This window comes from Heptranchias perlo, chromosome 33 (assembly GCF_035084215.1).
Source record: "Heptranchias perlo isolate sHepPer1 chromosome 33, sHepPer1.hap1, whole genome shotgun sequence".
Classification (NCBI taxonomy): Eukaryota; Metazoa; Chordata; class Chondrichthyes; order Hexanchiformes; family Hexanchidae; genus Heptranchias; species Heptranchias perlo.
This window is the reverse complement of record NC_090357.1, coordinates 7,627,615-7,640,535: the sequence shown is the minus strand read 5'-3', so window position 1 is coordinate 7,640,535 and position 12,921 is coordinate 7,627,615.

The window sequence follows — 12,921 nt, the reverse complement described above, 5'->3', positions numbered from 1 at the left end:
TTCAACTTTCTTTGAGATGTGACTACTCACCATGGTCAAGTCACTTAAACAGGAATAAAGTATTAAACTCACTGGATCTTAGCCCCAGAAATTAAATTTACTAATGAGTCAGACGGCGAGAATGAGCCATGACCTAATGAAAGGCTGCCTGTCTCTGGGATTAAAAGAAAAACTATTTGTTAACCAAAAGACGCTGTAAACACACGACAGGTACATCAGCATCTGAAGAGAGAACAAAGGTTTCGTCTCTCAAAGGGTTCACATCCAAAACATTAACCCTTCTCTTTTCAGATACTGAAGGACCTGCTGTATTTCCAACAATTTCTGTATTTATTTCAAGTTTTTAGCATTTTCAGTACCCTTTTTATCTCCACTCTTAAATCACTGAATGAAGTATGCCCTAAAGCACGTACTCTAAGAAACCACGGCTGGGAATTTCCTCCCAGTATCCATTACTTGGATGAAAGCACGGTGGAAATCCCGTTAAACTCTGTTGGGCAAGACTTCCTCTCATGCCTGGGATTATGACTTTGGGTTCACGATTTCTAATGTTGCTTCAGAACTTTTTTTTTTGCTAGACCACATTACAGAGGAAATCTTCAAGATGTTTATAGCGTCGCTAAAAAGTGATCAGAGGGATTTTTTTTTCAAAAGATGCTTTTTTAAAACTTTTACGCAGTATTCTTTCATCAAGAAGCATACACACTTTTACAACATGGGACGGGAATTCTCTTGGAGCTGCTCCAACTCCTCTTCCAGAATTTTGCCAGAAATGTTGGGGAAACCCTGCGGAAACAGGATTTCCATTGTGCTTCCGTCCAAGTTATGGAGGCTGGGTGGAAATTCAACTGGTTTCTCAGAGAACGTGCTTTAGGGCATATTTCATTACACCTGCTGAGGAATGCAATGTGGGTCTTGTGTACAATGTGTACACTTCTATACATTAGATGAGGGGCGTTTAGTGACCAGAATCATCATCATCCCTACCAGGGGAATTCTTATCCCCATAAAACGGGCTGTAGATGGCCTATGGCTATAAAGCATTTGAATATACAACCCGGGCCAGGAGAAGGGAGGATTAAATTCAGTGACAGTGTTCTCAACATGCGATTAGATCATGATAAATACATCAAATTCCATCTTGTAAGGATAAAAATAGTGGTAAATGCACTGGGGCAAAAGAAAATCATATACGTTACAGAAACCGTGTCTAATGGAGAAAGCTGACATTTCTTAAACAGACAGGATAAACACCTTAAAAAAACAATTTTTGAATCAATATATTGTGATTTTTCTTAATGATAGCAGGTACGTTTCTGCAGTGGAGGCCATAATGCATCAGGGATCTGCCCATTTCAAGTAGTTGAGATTTTACACTTTTGACTATAAATTAGAGGTATTAATGGCACTACATTTAATTCAGTAAGTGTACATGGAATTGATAGGAAATGAGCTGCTTTGAGCCAAACAGTTGTAAATCTATTAAAGTTATGGAAAAAGTATAAAAGAATTTGGATGTGATGTGCAATGAATGGAATCTTTGAAGAAAAGGATTATTTTTTCTCATACAGTTTTTCTTCCTTTATGAACTTGTGTTTTATATTTAAGTACTTTGCTTTAGGAACATAGGAACATAGGAACAGGAGTAGGCCATTCAGCCCCTCCTGCCTGCTCCGCCATTTGATAAGATCATGGCTGATCTGTGATCTAACTCCATATACCTGCCTTTGGCCCATATCCCTTAATACCTTTGATTGCCAAAAAGCTATCTATCTCAGATTTAAATTTAGCAATTGAGCTAGTATCAATTGCCGTTTGCGGAAGTGAGTTCCAAACTTCTACCACCCTTTGTATGCAGAAATGTTTTCTAATCTCGCTCCTGAAAGGTCTGGCTCTAATTTTTAGACTGTGCCCCCTACTCCTAGAATTCCGAACCAGCGGAAATCATTTCTCTCTATCCACCCTATCCGTTCCCCTTAATAAACTTCGATCAGATCGCCCCTTAACCTTCGAAACTCCAGAGAAAACAACCCCAATTTATGTAATCTCTCCTCATAACTTAACCCTTGAAGTCCGGGTATCACTGATCTCTGTGGTTGGTGACTTGGATAAGGAAAGTGATTATTTGAGTTAGTTCAGTTGGCTTAGATTTTACCGATGATCTGCAAAGTTTTGATCAGATTTCATTTTTTCTTTGCTCATCATCCTTCTCCCTTCATCTTTCGTTGTGGAATTTTACATTACAACTTTGTAACTATGTAGACACATCTCATATTTTACCTTTAGGGCATTATTGTCCATTGGGAAGTGCTGAAGCTATCAGCTGTGCACCAGGCACTTACCAAGATGAAAGAGGAAAGCCAGCGTGTAAACCCTGTCCTGCTGGGTACTACTGCGACAGCTCTGTACAGCAAGCTACAAGATGCAATCAGTCCGCTTGCCCAGAAGGTACCAGTTTTGACGCTTTTATGTTTAAGGGCACTCCTGTATGGACAAGAGTAGGAAATGGGGAAATTGGAGCCAATTTTACAAATGTCCACTACTGATTGTAAAATCTCACCTACTGTATATCAGGAAATCACAAGTGCGCTGACCATGATTTCCCAGCATGCATGGATGGTGGGTGAGGTTCAGTGGCATGAACTCAAAAAATTATCCCCAATGCATCACAGGTGAGCCCTCGGGTTACAATGGTCACGTCATAAGTCTGTCAAACCCCTGAAGTGTGAGCTTTGCATTGTAACTGGGTTATGACAGTTTTCGAAAAGATCAAAAGAATATTTTCTGCTGTGTGACATTCGTCCTTGTAGAACCTTGTAGGTACTTTTCTTTCCTTATTTCCAATCGATGCAGCCAGTTAACATCCTGAATTGTTGCATACACATTCCTTTAATTGTACAAAAACCATTAAAGGCAACTGTTTCTATCAATCTTTTTGGCGCCTCCGCCTGTTCTCCCCAGCCATCCTCCTCAGAAAGCACTTACTCCTTAGTAGGGTATTGGTCCATTTTGCAAGACAAGACGAGGCTCTTAAGAGCGGAACTTCACTCAGTGGGAGCACAGATCAGAGAATCAGGTGTCAGGTCAGTGTATCTGATTTGAGGGGCTGCAGCATTTCTCGGCATTAAAATTAGTGTCTGTAAAATCAGGAATGCTGAGAATTGGGCACAATGAGCTCCATGACCATATCTCTGATGTGAACTCCCATTGAGTGAGGCACCACACTTTAAGTGGAACCTCACAAAGTTTACACTTGTATCTTAGCAGGCTGTTCAGCTATAGGTGTACAGCTGAAACTGATCCTATCCTCACCCAATGTCCATACACATGCACGCCCAGGAGGGGTCGCTAGGTAGCCATCGGGAGTGGGGACCTTGGCTGTTTTTCCTTTCCTTACTCAAGTGCAGAGCGGCTGCTGTTATCATGCCTGAGCTCAGCTAACATTACTGCATGGCTCAGCTACTCACTGGATAAACTCACAAAGCCACAGAGAGCTAAACTTGGCTCTTGATGGCTGGGTGTTGGTGTCGGAAGTAGTTGTGGAGCAATTTATAACCATTTGCTCATTCTACCATCTGAAGTGCTTCAGGCAAGTCACCCTGATTGGGAAGGTAGATACAAATAAATATTACAAGAAACAGTACAATTGATATTTATCTCAGGTCTCTTTTTAAGTGTTGTTTTTCTCAATCTCTGGTCTTTCTGACTGACCTTACTCTCTACTATTGTACAATATTTAACCAAATTGTATTGTGTCATTGATAGGAACATGTTGCAATAAGCCTGATCTAATCTTCTTTGACAATGACCCTTGTTGGACTGTATTTCCAGGACAAGATAAAGTGGAATGCCCTTCAGGTTTCTATTGTCCTACAGCCAGTCAAATCCCTCAGCCATGTCCTCGAGGTACATTTAAAACAATGTTTTATTATACTTTACCACATTTTAAATGATGGTCCTTATATGACCAGTATCTGGTAATGTAGCGAGCCTAGAAGTTGAACAGAAACCTTTGTCACTGTATTTAGCTTACTGGATATGATACAAGCTTCTAGGCTTCAAAAAGTGGTTGAATAAACATTCTTCCAGACTGTGGCATAGGTTAAAAACTACAGAACATATTTCTTAATAATACCAGATAAGCAGCAGCAAAATCAATGCAGCAGATTACATTATTTTAAAGTACATTCAACTCATGTTCACTTCCTAGGATGCAAAAATTAATTAAGAACAATATTTCAGTACCTTTACTGATACTACACCTGGACTGGTATCCATGACATAACTCTGTGTGACCCACAGATGTGACCTCTCCACATGGGCTGTAGTGCAGTGATACAAGAAGAACTGAGAGCATCCCCTCTGAGATATATCCCTGCTACTACCATCCCCTCTGAGATATATCCCTGCTACTACCATCCCCTCTGAGATATATCCCTGCTACTACCATCCTCTCTGAGATATATCCCTGCTACTACCATCCCCTCTGAGATATATCCCTGCTACTACCATCCCCTCTGAGATATATCCCTGCTACTACCATCCCCTCTGAGATATATCCCTGCTACTACCATCCCCTCTGAGAAATATCCCTGCTACTACCATCCTCGCTGAGATATATCCCTGCTACTACCATCCTGTCCGAGATATATCACTGGTACCCTTTGAAGGTAAATTTGAACAAAGAAAATGAAAAATATATTTTTCACAATTCTATAAGACTGACAAATGTTCACACAGAGGATGCTTGTTCTCCCTTGGAGTTAAAAATTGGGATGTAGGAAAACAAAAGATGCTGTAAGATTAATTATTTACCCGCAAGCAGCCAGTGGAGCATAACACCCTCTTACTGCTAATATGGGGTGTACATCAATGTATTGGTTTGGGGTACAGCTTTAGTATCTCTAACAAATCAAGAATCAATCCATTCATTTATCTACTTCATGGGATAACTCAGCATTTCCATAAGAACTGTGTAGAGCAACCAATCTAAAAATCTTCAAACATCTTTGTCTCCTACTACAAGCTAAACCTTCAGTCTTTACCACATGTGGCATGTACAAGATTCTCTATTTTCCAATGTCAGGGCACATTGTTTAATTCACTTTGCCTCATTTCAGTACAATCCTCATGCACCCAACTAAAGGTAAAAGGGAGGAGGGGTCAGTGAAGAATCACCATGACAACAAGGTGCCTTTCTGTAATTCCTGCACATTCCCTTCTGTTAAACGTTAATCTTCCTTCCCTGTTGGGTGTCTGGCTACTTCAAAATGACATTGGTTAGAAGTGTGGAGCTTTACAGGAGCCATCTGATGTCACTTTCTTCTCATTTGAATTCTGATTCTCATCTCCCGATTGGACTGTGAGATATGAAAGAGAAATCAGAGAGGATTATTCAGGAAAACACCGATACGAAGGGAATAGTCTTTTTGTAAAAAAATCAGCAAGAGCTGCATTTGTGAAGAAAGGCCACGTGAAATAAGTGGAGTTCAGTAATGATTTGGTATCTTGTTTATTGTAATAAATGAAACCCAATTTGTCCAAAAAAATGGTGATTCGCAATTGTAAAAATCTTGCATTGAGAGAATTCAGAATAAATGACCCTCCCCATCTGTGTATAGAGTCTTCTGATGCCACCATCACGGCAACCTGTCCAATCCCAACTTTTGCCAATTTGTCTTTCAAGTAGCTTCAATGATACTTGCCTTGTATGTCGCTGATTTTTGTACATTTGTAGTTATTTTCCCACTCTTGTTTTACACTTATTGTTTGCTCCTTTTATAAATAACATAAATAGGAATGTGAAACTTTCGGGGCCAGACCCCTTATAAACTCATAAAGAACAGAGTAGAACAGAAGCAGAAGAACATGGTGGCAATGGGCAAAGCTTTTCACCGCCATCGCATTAACCTTCTCACTGGTTTTGGTGAAACCACCATGCAATATAAACATCTTCCCGATGAGAGAGATAAATTCCAAATGCACAGAGCTGTACCTCTGGGGCCAATCAAAATATTTACAACCATGTACAATAGAATCCTCCTTATTCGTACAACTATTGTCTGTCACAATTTTTATAGAACAAAAGCCTTTTGCAAGACATCACTCCCATTCTACAACTTCTTTTGTTGTTTGCATTTCATCTCTGTTGGTCAAATAAAACTACATGATGGTTCCTTTGTTATTTTTGTTGTATGTGTCTTCATTCCTGTGCCCAGGGTACTAAAAAAAATAAAGGCTTGCATTTATATAGCGTCTATCATGACCTCAGGATGTCCCAAAGCGCTTTACAGCCAACTAAGTAGATTTGAAGTGTAATCACTGTTGTAGGAAATGCGGCAGCCAATTTGTGCACAGCAAGGTCCCACAAATAGCAATAAGATAATTACCAGATAATCTTTTTTTTAGTGATGTTGGTTGAAGGATAAATATTGGTCAGGAGACCCGGGAGAGCTCCCCTGCTCTTCTTTGAATAATGCCTTGGGATCTTTTATGTCCATCTGAGAGGGTAGACGGGGCCTCAGTTTAACGTCTCATGCGAAAGACGGCACCTCCAACAGTGCAGCACTCCCTCAGTACTGCACTGAAGTGCCGGTCTAGATTATGTGCTGACATCTCTGGAGTGGGACGTGAACCCAGATCCTTCTGACACACGGGCGAGACTGCTGCCACTAAATCACGGCTGACACCTGTACCTGTACTGTATCTGTAGAACCAGAATTTGAGGTCTCTCGATTACCTGCCATATTCTATTGTGCACCAGTTGAGGTCTCTCCATTATGATGGATAATGAACAATCCACTGTAACATGTAAACTAAGGGGTCATTTTACGAGGCACTGCTCCCAGAGAAGGGGCTCACTAGACAGGAGCATGGATTGGAGATAAGGCTGTAATGGTATGGAGCTGATTCTGTTACCTGCTCCCATCTCACAAGGTTCCAGGCCTGAGCAAAGCCTTGCAAAATTACCCCTCATAAATGATATCAGTTGTTTTCACTTTGGTGAAAGATTTAAAAACTAGTTACATACTAATTTCCCTTTTTTTGTTGGTACGTAGGTACATTTTCAACAAGACAGAGGGTGAAGAATGTCGGAGAATGTTGGACGTGTACCCCAGGTTATTACTGTGACAGAGAAGGTCTGTCCACACCTACAGGACCTTGTGGGACAGGTTATTACTGTCCAGAAGGCAGCATTTATAGTGAACCACCTACCAACTTTTGTCCAGTAGGACACTACTGTCCCGGGGCTGTTTCTCAGCCCATTCCATGTGGAATCAATACTTTTGTAAGTGGAACAAATTTTCATCCTCGAAGATCTGTTCACCTCTTTGTGATTAAATAGGGTCTAATCTCCACATCATGATTAAATAGGGTCTAATCTCCACATCATGATTAAACAGGGTCTAATCTCCACATCATGATTAAATAGGGTCTAACTAGCTTTCCTTGAATACATTTGCCCAATCCATTGTCGAAATATTGATTGTTCATGATGTGAATATCTTGCCTCCAATTTTCCACTTACATGTGTAGCTTCTGTCTCCCTGCACTAAGCAAAAACTAAAGCCGTTACATTGCTTAAATCCGATTCCCTCAGTGACACTACACTGCAGAAATTCAATATCTAGATAGTAAGCTATGCCCATTTTGTGGATTTTGACCACCTCATTAGTCGTTCTAGGGCTTTGCACATCGTTGAAGTGGATGTATGGGGATATATCCTTCACTGAAACTACGTACCATATTATTTCTCCATTTCCCAAGCCGGAGACCCTCCACAGCCTAAGTGGCAACTTGCTCCAAGGCCACCATCAGTAGTTAGGCTGCGGCAATGGCTCAGTTGGTAAAGACACTGCCCAGTATGCAGCAAGTTCATAGGTTCTGCCTCTGGTCGATGCTGAGTTAGCTGATCTCTGCTAGATGTCGGTAGAGTTGCTGTAATTGGCCTCGGTGTTCCAGGGCTAGAGAGGGGGCAAATCAGTTAGAATTCCAGCTCCTGATTACCATTCACTGAACCCTACTGGAAAGTGATTGCATGTCGATGTCTGATAAGGAGAGGATCGGGCTCAGCTGTGATGCTCCCCATGATAAAATAGCTTCAAAACAATCACTGAATCAGCTGACACACTTGGGCAAGGTATTGGCCAGTGATATGGATCCATATCCCAGTTTGAGTCAAGAGGAAGGAACAAAATTGGAGAGGGAAAAAATCTGCTGTTAATCAGCTGCTGTAGGCATGCGAGAGGTGACCAGTAGGGACATCCCAAACTACTGTTCCTTAATGTCATACACATCCAATCTCTGCCTGGCATCTCAACCCCACACCCTCTCGCTGTGCAGAATGTAGACCCCATTGTGTAGTACCACTGCACCATGGAATCTCATACTTAATCAAGGCGGAGAAACAGAATTGATCTTGGCTGAGGAACACATGTGAGATACATTAATTAAAGGTTTTTACCTTATGTTGCTCTTTTGTTCCATTGGGACCACTTTAAATTATAAAGAGAATACGTGAGTGAAATGAAGAGAGGTTTTAAATCCCTTTGCAGGAGCCAAGCCCATTCTGTAACAAGTTTCATCTGAAAGTATTGGTTGATGAAATCTCTATTAATTTTCCCTACCTGCAAGTCAAATGTTTCTGACCCAATATCCTCTCTGTCGTAAAAACCCCCTCTGTGACATTGCCTGACTCCACCTCTACCTTAGCTCACATGCTGATGAAACCCTCATCTATGCCTTTTTCACCTCTCGACCTGACTATTCAAACGCTCTCCTGGCCGGCTTCCTACCTTCCATCTTCTGTCGACTTCAGCTCATCCAAAACTCTGCTGCTTATTTCCTAATCTGTACAAGGTACCACTCGCCCATCACCCATAACCTCCCTGACCTGCATCAGTTTCCAGTCCCCCACACCTTCAGTTTAACATTTTCATCCTCGTGATTAAATCCCTCCATATCTTCGCCCCTCCCTATCTGTGCAACCTCCTCCAGCCGACCAACCCACCCCCCTGCTCTGAGCTCTCTGATCCTCTGTCTCTGGCCTTTTGTGCGTCCCCCTCTTCTTTTGCTCCATCATTTACAGCCATGCCCTCAGCTGCCTAGTCCTCGCATTCGGGAATTCCATCCCTAAACCAGCTGCATTAGCAGTGTCACTGTTCCTGGTAACCATCGGCAACAAGAAAAGCTGCACAGTAAGGGATCCGAGAATCCTGTTTCATGGTTTTCATGTCTAAATAAATATCTTTCTCTTGTGTATTTAACATGACTTCTGTATCACATGACAGGTGAATCATACACACGCAACTACATGTTATGTTTGTTCTCCTGGATACCACTGCCCATCTGGGGAAAAGATAATCTGTCCTCCAGGCTACTACTGCCCTGTGGGAACAGGTAGAGTATAATTAAATACACTTTAGTTTGTGTTGCAGGTCGAGATCTTATTGAGGTAGCAGTGCGAGACTCACCACTAATACGTGCAGATACATCGGTCGTGGTTTTTGAAGTGGGGGGCAGGATCGGGGCTTGCGAGCCCCAAAGCGGGCAGTGCCCACCGGAGAGTTCGGGAACGTGGAGGCCCGGCCGGTCTTAACCACGGGGCTTCATTTAAATAAAAGTTCCCAGAGTCCCGCCTGATGCCCGGCCACATCCACTACCTGGCCGGTGGGCGGAAACGGGAAATTGGCGGCAGGAGGCTGCAGCCGGGGAACCGTGGGAACCGTCACTGGCAATCAATGGGAGTGGGGAGGCGGGGGGGGGGGGGGTCTTGAGGGTGATCGGGGCGAGGGGAGCTGAGGGTTCCAGGGCGAATGGAGATCAGGGGGGAGGCTTGGATTTGGGACGCCCAAGGACTCCTTGAGGTGCCTCAGGGGAGCACTCCTGCTCTTCCTGGCCCACAAGGAGTTCAAACAAAAGTAATTCTTAAAGACTTACCATAGCTTCTTAGTGCCACTCCCAACCATGGTTCTGTTGCTGGGCTGCAGACAGTGTGGATCTCCCCCTGACTTCAAGTTATTAGTACGTTGTGGCACCGATGACCATAAGACCATAAGAGATAGAAGCAGGAGTAGGCCATTCGGCCCCTCGAGCCTGCTCTGCCATTTAATGAGATCACGGCTGATCTGATTTTTACCTCAATTCCACTTTCTCGCCCTTTCCCCATATCCTTTGACTCACTTGCTGATCAAAAATTTGTCTATAGCGTCTTGAGCGTGACTTTTGAATATTAAGTAGGCCCCTGCCTCGACAATGGCCTGATTTGGGGCATAAAATTTCCAAATTTTAACCCTTCCCATGCACCATTATTGCTGGATGAGGATGGGTTAAAATGGCGGCCACTGACATTAACTTAAACTGTGTTTGTCTCCAGTGTGCAGATAATGAGATAGTTGGAGAGAGAGTTGGTGTACAGGACTAAATCTTGCACTCCCACCGGGGAAGTCAAACTCGATGGAAGTGTGGGTTGGAGATCGGGCTACAGCATTTTATCCCGATTCTCCAGCCTGTGGCTCTCCATTGGGAGCAAGGGTTCATGGAATTACCACTTATATTCCTGCAACTGGAAGTACAGTAGTATAGTTGTTATTTAACTGGATTAGTGACCCAGATATTGAAGGGTAGAAATTGGTATATGTTGCGTCCAAAAAATGGGTCCAGAGCAGACCAATTTAGCAGTGGGGTGGGCTACGCCGAATCTACCCAGGCATTGGTCCCTCTGCCAAATCATGGGGCCCATTTGTTAGGAGTCCCGGGCGGATGCCTGAAACAGGCGTTTGGCCCCTTGAATATATTAACGAGGGGCCTTAATGCCTGTTGAAGGACCCCTCTGTAAAATTAGTTATCGACGAGCAGGGCAGGCATCAGGCCTTCCGCAGTAGCACCCTAGAGGTGAGTATAAAATATAGATATTTTATAAATCCTTCCAGTGGAGCCAAGAGGAGCAGGAGTGCACCCCCGACTCATGTTACCTTCCGGCTCCACATTCAGTTAAGTATTTTATTTTTAAAAAAACGTAACCTTTTTTTGTGGCGGCCTCCGGTGGTCCATTTAAGGGCCTCTGGTTAGACTACACGTGGACATGGTTATCCTGAACGCAGCAGGCCTTGCAGTTACAAAGCATCTTTCACACACGGGCCCTGGATGCCTATACTGGAGCTTTTACAATATAGCGGCCGGCGCACATCCAGCACGGAATATGCACGCGCACACTGCCCGCCATATTGGAGGCTTAGCCGCCCGCTTTGCATCTGTATAACGGGGGTGCGTCAATGGATTTTTAGGCCATATTGTCGCGCTTTTGAAGTTTTGTCCAACACCTCCATATTTATTGAACCCCTGGTGTTAGCAGATGCCTTCTCTGGCAGTCCATTGGGATTTTCTCTCCTAGTAAGATTTTGTTCTAAGCTCCCCTACTGGTCTACTAGAGTGTAATAGTTCTTCTGCTGGTCCAGTTCACACACCAGTTGCTTTTTCAAACCATGAATTCAAACCACCTGAACTTCAAAGGGGAAGGGATTTATATTCAAAATTGAATTCATCCAAATACTCATATTTTTACATAACCACATTTAATGGTGCCAAGATGTTAAGATAAGTTGGTTAAAAAAAGCTCAAGAAATAATGTAAAAGTATTTCTAGGCCTGCACTTTATGCCCTAACAGGATCAAACTTGCAATCCTGCCCTAGAGGTACTTTCAGTAACCTGACAGGACTTTTTGATGTCACCCAGTGCAAGCCATGCGATCCAGGTTATTACTGCATGGACAAACACCTGACAAGACCTACAGGTGAGGTTTGTTTAACCAAATATACTCTCCCAATTCACTGATAATACAGGAGGGCAAGGTTTCACTACTAGTAATCAGATCGCATTATGGACTGCAAGGTGACTGAATCTTAAAATTATGCAGCACTGAAAGAGGCCATTCGGCCCATCATGCCTGTGCCGGCTCTCTGAAAGAGCTACCAATTAGTCCCACTCCCCTGCTCTTTCCTCACAGCCCTGCAAATGTTTCTTTATTTATAAAATGCACCTTTCCACTTGGAAAGAAAGAAAGTAGAGAAGGAGTGGAGTTATTGAACACAACCCTGACAGAGCCACACTCTGTCTCTTTGTTAACATCACGAGTTTGGAGGGGTCAACAAGCTTCACATCAGATCCCCATGGTTACACTGTTTAATCCTAGCAGTGTCTGATTAGAGATGAATAAGGTAATGATAATTATTGATCAACGCCAGTCATTTCCATGGGAGATGTTCTCCCGATCTGCTGCCATAACTTTAGCAAACGATGGGTGGAATCCCTGGAGAAAAGGCCATTTGCACCGTTTACGTTGATCTGCTGCTGAAGTCTCAGTTGGAGATTGGGGAATCCCCCTGCAGAAATCCTACCCCCGAGGATTTTAAAACAGTCCTCCCTCAATTAATAACATTAAAGACAGATTAAATACTAATTGATTCATTTACTGTTAGTGGAACCTTGCTGTGCGTAGTTTGGCTGTCATGTTTGCCTGCATAATATTAGTGAGTGCACTTCAAAAATAACTGATTGATTGGGAAGCACCTTGGGATGCCTTGAGAGTGATAAGGTGCTAAATAAATGCAAGTTCATCGAGATCTGATTGTAAGGGATGAGACACACTTACCAATCCCAGGATTACCCTGGGGGATGTGTCGCAGCTTTTAAAAAATGTATTCTTGGGATGCGGGCGTCAGTGGCAGGGCCGGCATTTATTGCCCATCCTGAGTTGCCCTTGAGAAGATGGTGTTGGGCCGCCTTCTTGAACTGCGGTAGTCCGTGTGGAGAAGGTGCTCCCAAAATACTGTTAAGCAGGGAGTGCCAGGATTTTGACCCAGCGCTGATGCTTCCTGATAGTTAAGGGAGAGTAGTGCTGGCTGGCAGGATTATTGATTACA